The sequence below is a fragment of the Hordeum vulgare genome, chromosome 2H, assembly GCF_904849725.1.
Source record: "Hordeum vulgare subsp. vulgare chromosome 2H, MorexV3_pseudomolecules_assembly, whole genome shotgun sequence".
NCBI classification, from domain to species: domain Eukaryota; kingdom Viridiplantae; phylum Streptophyta; class Magnoliopsida; order Poales; family Poaceae; genus Hordeum; species Hordeum vulgare.
The window spans coordinates 107056979-107061123 of record NC_058519.1 but is presented as its reverse complement, the minus strand read 5'-3'; the positions used below and the strand labels follow the sequence as shown (position 1 = coordinate 107061123).

Genomic DNA, 4145 nt, shown 5'->3' with positions numbered 1-4145 from the left:
TTAGAAATGTCATCTTGTATACATTTGTAAGCAGGAACCAGGGAACTCGGTGTAGTTGCAAAGACACTATGTCTGACCAAGCACCAATGTCTACTGTAACACCCTCAATTTTTCAATTTGGGATTAACTGATTTAATCTATTTTTTAAAGAGAATTTTCAAAACTTTCATAAAAACATCTTTTGGAATCTTCTTGAAATTCTTCCCTTGAGAAAAATTTCTTTGAGTTTTCCTTGGCAACAATTCTGGTTTAGAAAGAGCTTTACTTGATTTCCCTTCTTGACCAAGATTTTCACTTGAGAATTCCTCTCTCCTTAAAAATTCATTAGTAGCTCGTGTTAAAAAAAAATTGCTAACAAAGTTTTGCCCTATAACTTTTCTCTCTTCCTCTCTCACCGATTTTTGCCCATGACTTCCGTCTATCATCACCACATCTTTTAAAAATAGATTCTTAAGGCTTTGGGGTAGTTCAACTATCTTTCCTATTTTTAAATGACCAAAAACAATTACTGTAATCAGTTTTGACTCCTAGAAATTTACAAAGGAACTTATAGATTCCTTTGGCTTTTGACCCCAAGCTTCCTATCCATTGTAGCACTAGGTACCCTCAACCAATAAGCCCCAAAAACTTTATGGTTTCCAGTTTGAAATTTTGAAATTCTTTTTGACCAAAATTTGGACCAGAACTGCTGTTTTTGCTGAAAATCCAACCTAGCCATTTTAAAAAATTCTAAAAATTTGCACGCAGTCTCTATAGTCAAAGAGAGGCCACCCCAAAAAATTCAGAAGCTAACTCATTTTCCCCATGCCGTTTTCATTTCATCGAGCTGGTGGTTGGCACTGCTTCAGGAAGGAGAACGACAGAGCCAATCTCACAAGTGCTGGCCCTAGCGGCTTGCGCACTGTGTCCCTCGCTTATCCACTGCGCCACACGGTCCTTTGGCCGTTGTGCGTCGGTGGTGGACTGGCTTGATCTCGGCCAGCTCTGGCAGCGGCGCCAACGACGGTTACTGCGGCCGCGTGAGAAGCAACGCTGCAAAGCCGCACCTCCCGATACCGCCCTTTCATCCTGGGAGCTCTACTGGCCGTCCCTAATCCTACGCGCGCTGATGCTTGTCGCCACACTCTGGATAGCGTAGAGCGCGCGCTCTGCCGCTGACGCGCCCGTGACGAGCCGATCCGTCGAGCCGTGACCTCCGCGCGTAATAGCTCGGGTTCATTGGTAAAACGGAACCACCACAAACTGCTTTAGCTAGCCCAGCCCCGTAAGCTCCTGCAGAACCCCTCTGGCCGCCGTAATCGATGCCGGAATTAGACCCGATGCGGCACCTCTCTTGCCAGCCTGTAAATAGGACCCCACGAGCCTTGCTGAAGCCATCACTTCTCGACCTCACCAAAGCCACGCTTAAGCCACCCGGTGGGCTTCGGGAAGGTCATCTTCCCCGCCTCCGGCCGCCCGATTTAGCTTCGGGTTTCGGTTAAATTTGAGCAGGTGAATGCATCCCCGCTGCCCAAACTCAGCCAACATGCTGCTAGAGAAACCGTCCTTCTAACCCGCGCTTCAGTTCGGAGTTTGGAGGCTTCTCCGACGAGATCCACGTGCACCCAAAAACGTAGCTCGCCGGAGTTGGATCTGCCGTTGACGAGGTGCTCTCCGGCGACTGCCTCCACCTCCATCAGTTGCGGAATCACCCAGTGAGTGCGCTCGTGTCCTTTCCCCCTCTGGTTTGCTGCAGGACGCGCCCCTGTCGCCGGCGAGGTGGTTTCAAACCTGATAGTGGAGGCCCAGTGTGAGGATTCTGTTTTTATTGAATCGTTTTTCTAAAGTGTATTCCCCCTGAATATGCTTTCCCCTCTGGCTCACGTAGTTTCATCAGGGAGCTTTCTGTTTTATCAGTCATCCCTCGGGCTAGTTTTTGTTTTTACAAATTAGCCCCTAAAAACAATTCATTTATAACTTTTAAATTGAATTGGCTTTTAAGTTGATTCTTTCTGCTAAATTTTTCTTTTGTTGTCTAGTTTATTTGGACATTTATTTAAAAATATTTTGAGCCAATATTTTGGAATGTGGTATTTATGATAGAACCGATGTGTGTGACATAGATACCGAAGGCGGAGACGCCGCAATCAACTTCACCGAGCTCGATCGCGACTTCGTCGAACCAGACAAGCTCTTTAATCAATTCATGTGATGTTTGTTGATAGGATAGTTAAATGAACTACTTCATAAGAACGCTTGCATGTGATGAAGTGCTTCATAATAAAACTTGCATATGATATCATTTTTTTGCTTGACAAGGTTGATCACCAATGTGATGATGGGAGGTTATGGACAGCCTAGTCATGTGGGACGTGATAGGTTGTGGCTTGATCATGCCCATTGCATGATATCGTGTGGATAAATTTAATAACTCTAATGTCAGCATAGATTGAGTCTTGTCAGTATGTAACCTTACCTTCCGTACTACCACAGGTCTTTCCGGAAGGGAATACGGTGTAGTATGTCATAAACCTATTATTAGGTACACACCAAGTAGAGTGGCTGGGATGAAGGTCTCCGTGGCCCTGGAATAAAGCCATCCGGTCAGGGGGCATGGGTGTTTCCGGTCTAGGACACAGAGGAAGGGCACTCCCTTGTAGCACGCGGTAGAAATTTGATCATATGCTAATCGAGGATGTTGGCCTCCCAGTCTTATAGTTTTTTCTGTGGAAGTGTGATCCGATGATGCCGGGCCTTGCTGGGTAAGAATGGGTGTGCTGGTTCTGAGTGTTTACTTTTAAAATACTATACACGGGATTAGTCTTAGTGACTATGGAAACCCGCTGGCTGTGGTTAAAGAGTACACCCTCTGCAGAGTCAAAATATTTGAGTAGTCGTATCCACGGTCAAGGACGACTTGTTGACAGGTCAAGTATTGGTCTAAGTGTCAGTCCCTGGAGAACGAGTTTGTTTATGAAAGTGCTAATATTGACATCTGACTGTGGTAATGGAACTAACGTGACGAAACTTGGTTATATCAAATATCCCGAAGGTTGGTTGTACCACCCGGATATTCATTTACTTTTATGCCCTTTCTATGGCGTTGCTAAGACGCTCGACTGAGGCAAGCATTTACTTTTATGCCCTTTCTGTGGTGTCGCTAAGCTGCTCGACCTAGGCGCGCATTTACTTTTATGCCCTTTCTGTGGTGTTGCTAATACTCCCAACTAAGGCGGGTATTTACTTTTATGCCCTTTTTGTTGTGTCACTAAGACACCTGACTCTGGCTTGTTAATTTATTACACCCTGTATGTGGTATCGCTTAGACGCCCCAACGATGATTGTTTATTTTTACTTGTTAACCCTTCGAGGCGTCGCCTCACAAACCCGATTGGTGCATCTTTATTTTCTTGGATATTTTGAGAGGATTACCACCCAACTATTTACTCTAACTTAACTGCTATTAATTTTTCTACCATGATAATTGTGATAATTAACCATGCATGTAAAAATTGTTGCATTGATCTTATCTTTTGTGCAAACTGTCTTGCGAGTACTTTCAAACTACTCAGTGGCTTGTTGATGTGGCCAGATATGAATGAAGGAGACCTCATGGACGAAGAGTACGATAGCGAGTCCGATGCCTAGAGGAGTCCCAATCAGTCTTGCTATCTTGGAGTCTGTCGTTGTATAATTTCACCACCTCCGCCACCACGAATAAATAGTCAAGCCTCGCTGTGATGCTTGGTGTGTAGTAGTACTTAAGCTGTGTCACTTCACTCCAATGTGGCATGCCTACCTATTGATGCGAGCAGTAGAGATTACCCCCATGACCACTGTGATATATCCGCCCTTATGCTAAGTATGGGTGTATTGTAATACTATTGAGCAGCCTCTACTCTACCTTGTTTAATAGTAAGTACTACTGGTTTTCTATATCAAGTGGGTCTATCAGCGTGAATGATTTTTTCTACACTTGTGACATTCATGGCTGATTTCCAATAAATTTATTTATTTGGAAACTAGTCCCGACAACATTGGTATCAGAGCCAGGTGACTACAGGAAACCACTTGGTGCGATCGCTAACCGGATTAACAAATTTTAATTTAGTGTTCTACAAACTATAGAGATTTTTTTGTTAGTCAACATATATTTACGTTATGGC

General features: G+C 44.2%; 1 long non-coding RNA gene across 1 annotated transcript; it reads left to right on the top strand.

The window, feature by feature from the left end:
* Window positions 1-1320: 1320 nt before the first annotated feature.
* On the top strand, window positions 1321-3915 carry LOC123429714. The gene is made up of 2 exons (XR_006622733.1): window positions 1321-1694; window positions 3572-3915. It is a non-coding gene; the product is annotated as an uncharacterized LOC123429714 (long non-coding RNA).
* The last annotated feature ends 230 nt before the right edge of the window (window positions 3916-4145 follow it).